The 15,869-nt window shown below is 37.1% G+C and overlaps 2 long non-coding RNA genes across 3 annotated transcripts in view; one reads left to right on the top strand and one right to left on the bottom strand.

Moving 5' to 3' along the window:
- LOC106557902 overlaps window positions 1-15,869 on the bottom strand; it is a 402,448-nt gene that overhangs the window by 304,966 nt on the left and 81,613 nt on the right. The window lies entirely within an intron of this gene.
- The window catches only part of LOC119870241, a 33,566-nt gene continuing 27,313 nt past the window's right edge, over window positions 9,617-15,869 (top strand). For both annotated transcript variants that reach the window (XR_005355545.1, XR_005355544.1), the window contains exon 1: window positions 9,617-9,667. This is a non-coding gene — a long non-coding RNA (uncharacterized LOC119870241). The remainder of the gene's footprint in view (window positions 9,668-15,869) is intronic.

The following is a 15,869-nucleotide window of genomic DNA, read 5'->3' as shown; positions in this document are numbered from 1 at the left end:
AGAAGAGAGGAAAATATAAAACAAGATGAAAGAGAGGGAGACATACCATAAGGGACTCTTAATCATAGAAAACAAACTGAGGTCACTGGAGGGGAGGTGGATAGGGGAACAGGGTAACTGGGTGATGGACATTAAGGAAGGCAAGGATGTAATGAGCACTGGGTATTACATGAGACTGATGAATCACTCACTGACCTCTACCTCTGAAATCAATAATAAATTTTATGTTAATTAACTGAATTTAAATAAAATAGCAAAATAAAATAAAGACAGACAACAACAAACAAAAAAGCAGGGGCCCTTGCATGTTTTCCTGCCTCCATGTGTTATGCTGACCATGGCCAGGCTTTAGGACTCTTTCCCTCATGGTTAGAACTAGTTGGCTCACCTGCTCACTCTCTCTCTCCACCTCACTTCACCTCTATCCCATCTTTCCTTCTTCCTTATCTGTTTATAACTATAGGGGGCCTTTATATTCAAGGGAAGTAGGAAGCCTCCCTTAGGCCTAGAGCCTAACCTGTTTTCCAATACAACTTTTATAAAATGAAATTATTGGATGCTTATCAAACATTAATAAAGTGGTAATTTAGCCAGGGTTCTCCAGAGAAATGGAATGGATAGGATATAATAAGAGCCATATATAAGAGGAGATTTATCATAGGAATTGGTTCACAAAGTTATGGAGGTCAAGAAGTCCCATAACCTGCCATCTACAATCTAGAGAACCAGGAAAACTGGGAGCATGATTCAGTCCAAGTCTGAAAGCCTGAGAAGCAACAGTATAACTCTCAGTTGGAGTCTGAAAGTCTGAGAACCAGGAAAGCCAATGTCCAAGAGCTGGAGAAAATTGATATCTCAGCACAAGTGGAAAACAAATTTGCTCTTCCTCTCTTTGTGTCCTATTCAGGCCCTCAATGGATTGAATGATCCCCACTCACATTAGTAAGGGCAGTATTTTACTCAATCTACAGATTCAAAATCTAATCTCTTCCTGAGACAGCCTCACAAATACACAAAGAAATGATATTTACCAAAATCCTTAACCTAATCAAGTCAACACATAAAATTAACCATCACACATGGTATTTAGTTTCTCATTTGGCTATTGTTTCATAACGTGTGCTCCCTCAGTAGGGATCTCCCAAGGTAGGGAAAGCGACTGTTGGGATTCCTGAATGTGGCCCTGAACCCCTAAGAGGCAATATGAATTTCCTCTCTCTGCCGTCCTTCATTGATCAGACTGCACTATGGTACTCCAAACAACCATGATATTTTTGTGTACACAATCCTCTATAATTCTCAGTTTTTACATATGCTATCTCATCTGACTCTCCAGCAACCTTGTGAGGTTGGTACAACAAAGATTATCAACTCAGTTTATAATAACAATACTAAAGCTAAGAATTTATTGGCTCACACAGTGAGTTTATTAAAAAGGCCAGGACCCAAAGCTGAGATCTAGAACTTATAGCTATGTCAGTACATTTCCCTCCATGCACCACCACAGTTTTTCAGGGTTCACTCATTCTAAGAGGGAGAAATGGAACTGCATCTGGGAAATGTGTAATGGGGAGGATTTTGTGAATATCTGGACATAAGAGGAGTATGAAAGTATGGGCCTGTGTGTACACCTACGTTGGCAAAGTACCAGAACATAAAAGGGATATACATCATTATCTGACCTAGCACAATTTTAGTGAGTCTTATTACTTCTGAATATTAGTCCGGGACTAAACATGTTCATTCCCTTGATTCTTAGAAATTTACACAATAGCAAGAGTCCTCATAATCTTTTTCTGTTGACTCTTCTCAGTTTAACACAGGAAATCCTACCAGATTTCGCCACCAATAGGAAGTAACTGTGAATGCTACTATATATAGTCATATGTCACATCCTTCTTTTCTTCCACAGAATAGGCAACATACTTCCAACGCAAAAGTTTCATTATTAAAAAGAAAATTTTCATTATTGGCATTATAATATTGATTTCTTCCTTCTCTAATACTTCTTGTTGATTTTTTTTCTTCTATAATACTTCTCACTTACCAAATATTGCTTTTAAACTAAAACTGTACAATTAAACTAGAACATCCCCAGAACCAATAAAAAAGTGAGAAGACAAAGTGGAGGTTTATGAGACATCTTGATCAGTATAGACAAGTTAGCCCTGGGATGATTGGCATTAAGATCTACCTAACATTTCAGGACAAAAGCAAATCCCTATTGTGATAAAATAAAAATGATTCTGGTTCAGAATAATACACTCACTGTGGTTATTAATAGTAATATTCTACACACAATAGTGCAGCCAGACTGTAGATATGGAGCAAAAGGACAATGACAACCACATCACACAAACTTGGCAGGTAATGGAGCTTCTAACCAGCTGGAGCAAAAGCAAATTAACCAGTTTATTCCCATAGGGACACTTCATTTTCCAAGCTCTTGACATGACAAGTGCTGCCAACGATCTCAAAGCAAGTAGACCAGTGTAAGTGCTGACAGGCTGGTTAGGTCTGATGCAGCTATCAGACACTGCTCTAAAGTACGGGGTATGTGTTCTATTTGCTCATAGTTGTCATTTGGCTAAAGAACCTGACCAAATTTACATATACAGTAGTCCTAAGTAGTGTTTTTATCAAACATCCGTATCTAGAGTTGGAGTTGTAAAATGAACTTCATGGTATTTCCATGAATTAGGTATGTCACTGAATCTTTTCATCAGTTGCAAAACTTAGCTGCTTACAGGAGGAAAAGGAGACTGAGTCCTGAGACTTTTGCCAAAAAGCTGAGGTAAACTGATTCTTCCATTTGTTAAGTGGTAATAACAATATTATTTTACCGCTTCATTTTATTCTGAGGCTTAACCAATTCATTTGCTGATTTTTTCCCCACCAAATCCTTAGGGGTAACCACTATAAGCTTGGCCACTGTCTGAGGGAATGGAGAGGAAGGGGAATGGGACAGAGCAATGAACAAATAACCCTGGCCTATGGTGCTTAAATTCAGGTAAGGAGGTATGTGGGTTGGAGAAGACCCAAGAATAAACAAATAAAAAAGCAAAATGTAAAAAATGCCATGAAAGAACTTTTGTCTGTAAAAACTGTTGTCTGAATGGCCAGGGTGATGGTGAGTTTCTGTTTTAAAAGGAGGGATCAAGGAAGTCCTAACTCTTAAGATGCCAAAAAAGTTGAAAATATTTCATCATTTGTATATTCCCAAAGAATGGAAAACACTCAGATAAGTGAAAAGAGTACATTTCATGAGAAATGAGGCAGTCCACTCTTCATTCTGACCACTTTATTCTACTCTCTTCTGAAATGAAACCATAATGAATTATCTGAATGTTTATGAGTCAGTACTATTTAGGATTAATGAAAATTTCATCCTCGGATCTTATTAGCTTTCTATTAAGAGAGTAATGAGAGACACCATCATTGAAGAGAGATCATAGAACTAAAATTTGGACTTGTAAGAACCTAGTCTCCAGTCTACCCATAAACCCTTCTGCAATTTCATGCAAATTGTTGTTTTGTTTGTTTGTCTTAATGGACCTCAAAACATTTAGGAAGCAAAGTATATGAAACAAAAACCACAAATTAAATTAGAAAGGGAAAAAACATTTTTCAGCACTACTTTTAAGATTTTATTTATTTATTTGAGAGAGAGAGAGAGACAGCATGAGCAAGGGGGGCAGGGGAGGGAGAGGTAGAAGCAGACTCCCCGATGAGCAGGGCTCATGTGGGGCTCTATCCCAGGACCTTGAAAGCCAAAGGCAGATGCGTAACTAACTGAGCGAGCAAGGCACCCTTTTCAGCAGTACTTTTAATAAAAAAACTCTCAAAAGACATTTGAAAAGTGAGAGTGAAGTGATTTGTCAAGTGAGGGATAAAAGACTAATCAAAACATCCAGAAGAGAGTGCACACTATTCAAGGGAATGAGGGATGAGTGGAGATTTAAAAGAAAAGTCACTTCCTTGACTAGAGCCAAAGTATTGAAGAGGTTAATCATAGACAAGTAAAAAAATAATATAAACCAGAGCTAACAAGAGGATCAACTCATACATGGGAGAACTTCATGTCTGATCTAAAACTTCAAAGAAAAAGGATAATTATGTAAAAAAAATAATAATGTGGTTCAGGCAACAATCAAGAAAGAGAATTTGAGAAGTAAATTCAGTAAGTGAAGAGAAATGTTCTTCAGAGTCAAAGTAACATCAATAGGACCGAAGAGGTAACATCAAGGTATATTCTACAGACAGTCTATTATGCTTTCTATACTTCCAACTTTTTCACAATTGCTATTTAGTATTTTTATAATCAAGAACGTAAGTAAATACAGTCTGAACAAAAGATGATAATACTAGAAGTAAACAGAAAGCTGTAAATATCCCAATTAAGGCATTACCACAAGGTTGGGAGTCTGATTATCATCTATTTCTATTAGAAACATTCTGGGTAAAGGAGTTGGGTGGTTTTACAAAGTATGTAGACAGAGAGTTGCTTCAGGTATTCAAAAGTTTCTACAGAATAAAATATTTGCACAACAGAAGTGTGAGATAGCAACAGAGAAGGTCATGGAAAAAGAGATAAAGAGTAGCAAGACCAGGGTCAAAAAAGGATCTTTACCATAACCATCTTGACACAAAAATCTTCATCAATATCCTCGGTGGAACAAATTGGTAGCTCACATCAGAATGACTTTTTAAATCTTTGCAGTTTCTTACAATTTGATCTAGAGAACTCTTTCAACCTAACTTCATCACACCCCCAGTAGAAACAAATAAAAGAGGGTATAGATCAGCTGTGGTAGAAATGCCTAGAAGCTCACCTTCTCAAGGTCTCCTCCAGCCCATAAAGTGGCTCCCTTGGGGCCCTTCTGTGGAGTCCATAGGCTCAATGAAACATGGTTTAAAAACTATTGGCTGTAAATTATATCTATATCTGTAAATTATATCTATATATTAGGAGTTTAACTCACTATATGGAAGAGTATTCATGTATTTACATAAATGTGCATTTAAATACTGTATCTTTAATATATAAAAATGAATTAATGTTAACTTTTAAATACAGCTGACATCTCTCTGATGTCCAGAGCTTATTGAGGACTACCTGAACCTGACTGAAGGCATCCAACTTTAGAGCCACTATCTTGATGCATGTACCAGGCTATGGGATCATACTGAACTGACCCCTGTTTAACAGTCTGGCTCCATGAGAGTCAATTAAATGACACCCATCTTCTATAAAGGTGTTCATGGAAGACTATACTCAAGGATGGGCCATGAAATCCAGTGACCAGGTTATTTGATGGTCTGAGAATAGCTTTTGTAAGATAAAAGAAGCAGAAGAAGGATAATAAAAGACCAAAGTCAAATCTAAAACTGGAACAGTCTTTTGCCTAAGTACACTGTGCATTAATCATTTATTATTCTCTGGATTGAGGAGTTGGTTTTTTTCTTAATTTATCTGGTTAGTTTTTGCTTTTTTGCCTGGATGTTTGCCATTTAAACATCTTGATTAGACAATCCACAATGACATCTGCATATGTGATTTTCTCTGACTTGCTGAACTACATACCCCACTGGTGTGTAATATACAGAGGCCTACTGAGATTACTATGAAAAGGGTTAGTAGAGAATGATAAATGATCTACTTCAGACTCTAAAATAAATAAGCCCCCAAGTTTTAACTCTAACTCAATAGTAATGCATAATGGATATGAATCATTGTTATTTATCCATTTTATTTGACATTTCTTATGGGTTAAGGAAAAAAGAAGAGTAGACTTAGATCAGTACTTTCCATGCAGAGAAGTTCAGGAGAAAAATGAGCTGTCTGGTGGTATTTTATTAATCAGTTCTTAAACAAATGGAAAAATTCACTCCATGTATTTTGCCATTTAGCCTTATAAATAAGAACTGAGGAGCCAGACAATTGTTCAGGAGGCTCTAGAGAACCAAGGGGAAGTGCCTCTCAAGTTCCCTAACCCTCACTTCCTCCTCAACAGCAAACAGGGCTGTTCTCTTTTACCACCACGTATCTGAGGACCAGACACAAAGACACACAAGCCAGAGTTCTCTGGATTTTTTAAGGAACTAAAAAATGAGCAGGGTGGAGGTTGGGAAAAGAAGCTGCTCTTTCTCCTTCTAAAAGTTCCCTTTCCATTCAAATTAAAACAAAAAATGTCAGATTAATAAACATACACACATACACACACACATTATTTTCAGATACTATGAAATAGAAGTTCATTTTCAAATTTTCTAGGAACAGCTCCAACAGCTGCTTAAGCTCTTTGTAGTTCAAAGGTTTTCCAGGCAATAGCTGGCTCCCATCCAAGCCTAGAAATGACAAAAACCCATTTTTAATGAACGCCACCATGATGATTCCTCTAGAGAACTAAAAGGAGAGAGCAAAAAGGTGTCTGTGGGATTCCACTGAGCAGAGGTGGGTTTGGCCAAAATGATACATTTCAAAGAGTTTTATAATTCCAGTTACATAAAGCAGCATGGGGAAGAGTTGCTGTCTGGGTTCTGAAGAAGCACTAATAATATACCTAGCTGGGGGGTTGGGGGAAAGGGGTCTAACCATTGCAGTACAGAGTGTGGAAGTAAGAAAATGGACCTGCATACTTAGCTAAACAAACTGTTACTGTACCTGTTGCATTCCACTTCTCTTGAGGCCCTTGAATAAGTCTTAGGAAGAGATTTTTTAAAAGTACCACTTCTTTATTTCTCCAAAAGAAAAAGTATTTGATATCCTTCTTGAAATCAAGCCTCCATGTGAAAACAGGAAAGATTTTAAGTCTCCATAAGTTTTCCTTCTAATGTCTCTTATCTTACCTTGAACCTTGGTAGTTCAGTTTAGACCTAAAAGTCTAATTTTCCAAGGATTTCTCCTGAGCTTTTGTTCAAAGCAGCAGCCACAAAAATCATGCAGGAAGAAGGAGGATGGGGTCTCTCATCCAAAAAGAGAGAGAGAGAGAGAGAGAGAGAAAGAAAGGAAAGAAAGAAAGAAAGAAAGAAAGAAAGAAAGAAAGAAAGAAAGAAAGAAAGAAAGAAAAGAAAGAAATCCTTAGCTCATCTCATGAATGGTTCACCAATTAAAGAATCCTCCCTAGCCAGCTTTCCTCCATTGTGATCAGATTCCACAAGCCCTAAATTGAATGCAATTAAAGGGAATGGGAAAAGGAATAATTCATCAAAACTGTCTTGAGACAATAGAGTATTCTTACAGAGCTTGATGCAATGCCCCCCAGCCCCTTGACCAAATTTTAGTCAGGCTTCTCTGGGCCACCTTTTTCAAGGGGGCCCCATCCCTGAGCATGTATTCGAAAGCCCAATTTTAGCAAGAATGCTGCTAAATCCACTTAGAATCTCCACTCTCAATCTCTGACTAAATTCCTCATCCTCTACCTTTGTCATCTATTCTTCAGCAAGAATAATGCTAAGTCAGTTTAACAGAACTCCTGCCTTATTCCTGGTGTTTTCTCCTAGAAATTTTCCATCCACCAACCTACTGTGCTCCTTGGCTATAAATCCCCATTTGCCCAAGGGATTTATATTTGGAATTGAGCCCAAATAGAGAGACCTATTCTGAGATCCCTTTTCACTTATTGCAATAGTCATGAATAAAATCTATTTTTACTGCTTTAACTATTGTCCAGTCAGGTTTTAATTTGACAAGCTTATCCCTTCCATAAGGCTTAGACACAAAAAAATTGACTGTCTTATTCATGGACAAAACCATTTGTTTTTTCACAAAATGGAAACAATTTTGCTTAGAATAGGTGGTTTTACAGAGATCTCACACAGAATGGTTTCACATACTGAGAACTCAAAGAATCTAATTCTGAGCTCCACAGAATCAATTGTTTCAAATCAGTTTACAGAAGCAACCACAGTATTATTGATTCTACTTGAAAGAGGTGCTATGGGAAGTAAGAAGCCTTTAATGTCAGGATACTCCCAGACTTTATGAAAAAACTTCCAGTTTCTCAAGCCCTGCTATTTTTCTCCCTGTGGCTAAACTTTTCCCCATACCTTAGAGTGGAATGCCAACCAATCTATAGACTTGTTACATATTAAAATCTTCCAGGGTCCTCATTTTAGAGATGTGGGAACAGACACTCCCATTTATACATGCTCCTGGGCACTCAGTAATGTCTCCCAGAGTTGTACAACTTGTGCAAACCTAAAAAATTCCCAACAGACAAAAACAAAAGGAGAGATTTTAATTCCAAAATATATTCAAGTAAAAAGCTATTCTAATGAAAGAAAATAGGTCAATAAATCATTTTGCACCATAGAAGCAAAGAGAAAACCAAGTTATTTGATTAAAATCTGCATTCCATTGGTTTATCTCCACAGTTAAAACTTCATTTTCTTTATCAAAAAGAATAGTCTTCACACTCTAAAGAAGAGAATACCATGGTTGACAAGGAATCAGAGAGAAGACAGGGTGAAGAAATAGTTAAGAGAAGAAGGGTATCAGATCCAAACTGATGACATCCTAAGTAATAACAAAGCTAAATTTACTGAGTACCCACTACATGGCAAGCACTGCTCTAAGTCCTTTACCTCTTCAATCTTCATAACAACTTAATCTGATAGGTACTATTAGCAGCCATATTTCACAGATAAGGAACCAGAGTTAAGAGGGGTAAATAAGCTGCCAAAGCTTCACAGCCAGGATTCCTGTCTGAGCAGGTTAACTGCATTCTTCATCACTATATTATGCTGAATCCCAAAGGAACCTGCCTGAATGACAACTAAGACACTAACCCAGGGACAGGGGAAGTATAGCAGACTGAGGTAACAGTCAAAAGACTTGAAAAGGTCAAAAGTTCTTATTTTCAGAAACAGACAAAAGAAGATTATGAAAATGACATCCTCATGGTCTGACATTAAACCCCAGGAAGTACATGTCTAAACAGATGGTTTCTGAACTTAACAAAGAAAGCAGTAAGTACTGAGTACTACCTCAGGCTTATTACAGACAAGTCAGGCCTTCTGATGGGGCCACTAAAATAGCAGCCCAAGGAAATTCTGGAGACAAGGAACATCTGAGTTCAACAATGCATTGGCAATGTCTATCTTAACATTCTTAAAATCATAACAGATAAATGTGGTTAGTTAAATAGATATTCCCAAAGACAGTTGACCAGTAGAGGTCTGTCAAATAAGAAAGAGGTCTTAAGTGGTATGAAGCTCTCTATGAGTCCTGTTCTGCTTCTATTAATGGTTAGAATAAATACAAAGATATCACAAAGTTTGGAGGTAAAACAAATAGAAAGACCAAGAGAATCAACATTTTAAAATAATTGTTAAAAGGCTAAATAATAATGTATCCAAGCTCACAACATAAAACTTAATGAGACAAATGAAAAATATTGTACCTAACTTTAAAAAAAAAAAAGTGCAAAATAAAGAATAGCCCTGAACTATTTATTTGATAACTGGAAGTTTGTACCTCTTAATCCTCTTTATTTATTTCACCCATCCCCCCACCCCCACCTAACCTCCCCTCTGGTAACCATCAGTCTGTTCTCTGTATTTAAGAGTCTGGTTGTTGTCATGGAGATGAAAAGTATAGCATAGGGAATATAGTCAACAATACTGTAATAGCTTTGTATGCTGACAGATGGCAACTACACTTATGGTAAGTACTGAGTAACATGTAGAACTGTTGAATTAATATGTTGTACACCTAAAACTAATATAACATTAATTATACTTCAATAAAATAAAATTTAAAACAAAGGAAAAGAAAAAGAAACTGTTGTCTTGAAAACAGTTCATGTGAAAAACACTTCAAGGCTTAAGTGGATGACAACCTCAAAATAAGCCCCCCAGCCTGAGCCTGCTGCCAAAAGAGCTAATGCAGTCTTAGGCTGCATTAAAAGAAAATGTAGCTGTCATTCCCTTGAGCTCTGATCACATCCAGGACTGGATTTATTGTGATCCACAACACATTTGAGATATACATTGGAGTGTATCCAAGAGGAGAACAACCACTATCACTTAAAGAGTCTAGAAACCATATCAGGAAACACAGTTGGTAGGACCTGTAATTCAATGTGTCTAAAACTTACTTCTCTCCTCTCACCCCATCTGTTTCTCTTCCAGTGTGTACTATATTGGTTAATAACACAATCTATTCATCCCCCTTTCCAACTTAGAAACCTAAATATCACCTCTGAACCACCCATGCCACTATTGACAATTGATTCCTCAATCCTGTCAATTTTTATAATAAATTCACTCATTTCTCTCCATCCACCCTGACTTACTTTCTACATCCATTGCTTGAACTATTGCAAAAGCTTCCCAACTGATCTCCTTGTTTCTGCCTTGAGTCACTTCAATCCACTTCTATCACTATAAGCAAGATAATCTTATGAAAAATCAAATATAAAGTTGCTCCTCTGCTTTAAACCCCCTTGTCTATAGGATAAAGTCCAAACTCCTTAGCATAGCTTCCAAGCCCATTAAGCTTTTCTCCATGGTCAATCCTATTTCTTGTCACTCATTTATGTGTATTCTATAATTCAAACATATCAAACTCTTTGCACTTTCCATGGATATGATTAGAACTGCAAATCAGGGGATGCCTGGGTGGCGAAGTCGGTTAGGCATCCAACTCTTGGTTTCAGCTCAGGTCACAATCTTAGGGTCATGATATTGAGCCTGCTTGATATCATGCTCCATGCTCAGTGCAGTCTGATTAGGACTCTCTTTCTTTTTCTTTCTGCCCCTCACCCTGCTCTTTCTCTCTCTCTCTCAAATAATTAAATCAAGAAAGAAGAAAGAAAGAAAGAAAGAAAGAAAGAAAGAAAGAAAGAAAGAAAGAAAGAAAGAAGAAGAAAGAAAGAAAGAAAAAGAAAGAAAGAAGAAGAAAGAAAGAAAGAAAGAAAGAAAGAAAGAAAGAAAGAAAGAAAGAAAGAAAGAAAAGAAAAAGAAAAGAAAAAACTGTAAACCAGTTCTAACATCAAATGTAGAATCTGATAGAGTGTGAAGTGCTAACCAAATGGGTAAGGCCTGAATCATTGCTCATAGGTGTAACCCTCTATGAAATCATGAAAGTGTGCCACTCGGATCTCCTGCTGCAGAGAATGTAAGTGACTAGATCCCTTGGTGCTGCTCCTCCAAATCCACTACCTCATTCATGCAGAGGCCACAGTCTCCGAGAGCTGCTCTCAGTCTGAGCAGGGTGAGGGTTCTAAAGCAGACTCATTTGGAAAGGATGCAGCTCTCCTCTAATGGACAACTTTGTCTTGAGGTCTCCCCATCAGGCTAGCCAAATCTTTCTTGAAAGTGTGCTGCAGTAAGAGACTCTTCCTGCTGAATCATCCTTCCTACCCTCTGTCCTTCACAGGTGGAAAAGCTGCATCATGATCTGAAGGCCTCCCTGGCTCCTTCTGCTTCTCTCCCAAGCAATTTCTTGCTTATCTAACCACATCTTGACATCTGCTTCCTGGCAGACAGAACATACAAACACCTTCTCTACGTGTCTTGTTGTGAGATTTTCTCTTTGTTTTCTCTAATGTCTTTTCATCAAAGCCTTATCATTACATTACCATCATATCAACAAGTTACTTTAAAATTATTGAAAAGGCACCTCTTTTTGAAGAATATACTCAGAAGTAAAACCTGTTATCTTCTCCATGTATGGGTTTGAACACCATGTTCTATGCTTTTCTCTATCTAAAATGTCTTTACTCTATTTGTCCTTCTATAGACTCCTACTCATGTTTCAACACCTAGCCCCAGAGTCATCTATTCTGTGACATGTTCCTTGATCCACCTACAAATATGCAGTGAGTCCCTCTATTAGGACAGATCCTACTGTATCCCCTGTTATTATTCCATCTTTCTTACTCCACACTAAGCCTTAACCTATTGCTTGGCATAAAGCAGGTGGCCAAAGGTGTTAGTTGAAATAAACAAGAGTTATTAAATCTATAAAAGATAAGATTTTTTTTTAAAAAAAAGATAAGATTTAGTGAGAACATGACTACCTTCAAATATTTGAAGCACCGTCAACAATCACATTAGGTGTTATCTCAGACACTCTCAATGAGCACTTGAGGAAGATACAAAAAAAAGACACTGGACAGAAAGCCTTCACTTCAAAAGGAAGGATTAAATAGAACAGTTTACTCCTCTCCTCCAACATGAAATTACTGTGGTCTGAAAGTATTTTTATTCCATGAGGCAGAGCAGCACTATAGAACTGCTCTCATCTAGCAACCGGATTTTAGAAAGCAGATAAACAACAAAGCTCTTTTTCACTGGTATCTGTAGCAGTAGTGCACGAAGGTAGCATTTTCATTCTTGAGACCATCTTAGAAACACGACTCAAAAGCATTTCTCCCCTGGTAGCATTAACCCTAAAGTACAAGGTATGACTGCAGTACCTTTCTGTCTGATGCTAATCCTAGGCCCAGCACAGACCAGTCCTTAAAATTTGAAGACGCTACACTGACAGTTTTGACGACAGAAGGGGCTGAAAAACAAATAATACAAAAATGGAGCTCTAGAAGCTAAAAAAAAGGGGGAAAGAAATGGATTCTCCCTGAAAGTCTCCCAAGGGAGCACAGCCCAGCCAATCCTTAGTTTTAGTCCAATGATATGGATTCTGGAGTTCTAACATTCACAACCGTAAGAGAACAGATATTTGTTGTTGTAAGCCATCAAGTTTGCAGTAAGTTGTTACAGCAGCCACAAGAAACTAGCAGACTATAAAGTACGATCTCTCGGCAGTATCTATAACATTGATAATAGTATGTACTTACTGAGGCTTACTATGTTCCAGGCTCATGTGAATTGGTTCTTTAGACTTCATAGAGTATTTATGATGGAAGTACTATTAAGATCCCCAGTTCACAGGTATGGAAACTATGTCACACAATTAGCATAGGGCAAAGCTGGAATTTGAAGCAAAGCAGCCCATAATCCAGAGTTTGTTCAATCTGACATCTATACTTGAATGTCTACTCTTTACATGTTTCACTTATAGTATGAAATGTTTGGAGGATGAGGAATTGTGATGGGCCACCCAGAAACTACACCATTACAATTTATTTTGTCTATTACCATTATATCATTCACTTCAAAGGATTTTCGAACATATTCTGCTTAACAGTTGGAAAAACTGAGTCATAAAAGAGATTAAGGCTGTTCGACAAGCCTGTGGCAGAACTGGGAACAGAGCCACCACTGAGTGGTTGCCCGCTTAAGCAATGACATCACGATTAATGTGCTTTCGACTCGTTAGAGCACCTTCACACCTTTTATCTCTTTTGAGCCTCACAACAGTTCTGCAAGATGAGTAAAATAAATATCAGGACTTGCATCATAAAAATGAAAAAAAAGGAAATAGAGAAGTAGAGCAAAGTCCATGCTCTGCTAATTGGTAAGGTATCAAGAAGAGAGCTCAGGTCTCCTTTCTTCAGCCCTGAGCAATCTCCACTCATCCACACTTGGCCATATTATAAATGGTCTTGACCCATTTACTGGGATATCCTAGGAATGACTTTAGAAACAAGACTCACCACTGGAATGGGTCCTATATCTACACCTCTGATATCCAATGTGCTAGCCAGTAGCCACAGGTTACTTGTGACTACAGTGCATTTGAAATGTGGCTAGTCCAAAGTGCATCATGGATTTTAAAGACTCAAGATGCAAAAAGAATATAAAATATCTTATTAATAGTTTGTTTTGATTATGTGTTGAAATAGTATTTTGGATACGTTGAGTCAAATAGAATATTTTTTCAATTAAATTTACCTTACTTCTTTTTACTTTCCTAAGTATGGTTACGTGAAAATATAAAATTAATAAATAAATAAATAAATAAATAAATAAATAAATAAATAAAATTAAGTACACGGCCCTATATTTTGCTGCTCTACATTTTGTCCCGACCAGTGTAGGAAAGAGTCCCTTTCCAGTATTCATGAGACAGTATCAATTTGAACATTTTCAGGGACAGAGATGAACTCAAGAAGTAGCCAATTTCATGTTTGGATGGCTCTAACAAAATATTATTTTCCACTAAATGAAAACCATAGGCATAGGAAGAGAAACAGATTAATAAAGTATACATTCTCAGGGCAGCCCAGGAGGCTCAGAGGTTTAGCGCCGCCTTCAGTCCAGGGTGTGATCCTGGAGACCTGGGATCGAGTCCCACGTCAGGCTCCCTGCATAGGAGCCTGCTTCTCCCTCTGCCTATGTCTGTTCTTCTCTCTTTCTCTCTGTGTCTCTCATGAATAAATAAATAAAATCTTAAAAAAAAAAGTATACATTCTCAGAAGGACTTAAGTTTGATGAATTCTTTACAAATGCACAACTGAAAAATGATTTCTCAAACTGCCAATCAATCCAAAACCATGCCTAATACCACTCAATTCAAAAATATGAAAACATGACACCATAAAATAACTAAAAGATCTTTTTTGTAACATTTATTTATTTATTTGAGAGAGAGAGAGCCTAAGCACAGGGTGGGAGGGGTGGTAGGAGAGGGAGAGAAAGGATCCCTAGCAGACTCCCTGCTGAATGAGGAGCCTAATGTAGGGCTCAATTTCATGACCTTAGATCATGGCATGAGCAGAAATCATTTAACCAACTGAACCACCTAGGTACCCCCATAAGATCTTTTTTTTTTTTTATAGGACACAAAACTCAGGAACCATACTGGAAAAACTATATATATTTAGTTTTATAAAACTATATATTTATATCAAATATATACACATACATATATACACACAGATAAATACAGTCAACTCATCTTTAACAAAAGAGCAAAGGTAATACAATGGAGGAAAGATTATCTTTTCTTTTTTTTTTTAATTTTTTATTGGTGTTCAATTTAGTAACATACAGAATAACCCCCAGTGCCCGTCACCCATTCACTCCCACCCCCCGCCCTCCTCCCCTTCTACCACCCCTAGTTCGTTTCCCAGAGTTAGGAGTCTTTACGTTCTGTCTCCCTTTCTGATATTTCCCACACATTTCTTCTCCCTTCCCTTATATTCCCTTTCACTATTATTTATATTCCCCAAATGAATGAGAACATATAATGTTTGTCCTTCTCCGACTGACTTACTTCACTCAGCATAATATCTTTTCAACAAATGATGATGGAACAACTGGACATCAACAGGAGAAAAAAATAAATTTAGACACAGACTTTACACTCATCACAAAAACAAACTCAAAATGGATCACAGACTTAAATATATAACACAGGATTACAGACATACAAAAGACACATCGGCCAAAGGACTATTATTCAAAATACACAAAGAATTCTTAAAACTGAATTAATGACGTACTACTATACATTGACTAATAGAATTCAAATTTTTAAAAAGGAAAAAAAAAAGAAAAAAGAATTCTTAAAACTCAAAATTAAGAAAATAACCCAATTTAAAACTGGGTCAAATACCTTAAGACATACCTCATCAAAGTAGATATTCATGTGGCACATACATAGGAAAAGATTCTCTACATTGTATGTCATCAAGGGAATGTAAATTAAAACCACGAAATACCACCATACACTTACCTGAATTGCCAAAATTTAAAATAATAACAATACCAAATGCTGGCAAGAATTCTCAATTATTGCTGGTGAGAATGCAAAATGGTACAGTCATTTTGAAAGACAGTTTGGCAGTTTCTAACAAAACTAACTCTTACTACATGATCCAGCAATTGTACTCACTGGTATTTACCCAAGTGAGTTGAAAACTTTTATCCACATGAAACCTACACAAAAGTGCTTATAGCAGTTTTATTCGTAATTGCCAAAATTGGAAGCAACCGAGATTCCCATCGGTAGGTGAATG

Source organism: Canis lupus, chromosome 2 (assembly GCF_011100685.1).
Source record: "Canis lupus familiaris isolate Mischka breed German Shepherd chromosome 2, alternate assembly UU_Cfam_GSD_1.0, whole genome shotgun sequence".
NCBI lineage: Eukaryota > Metazoa > Chordata > Mammalia > Carnivora > Canidae > Canis > Canis lupus.
This window is presented reverse-complemented; position numbering and strand designations above follow the sequence as displayed.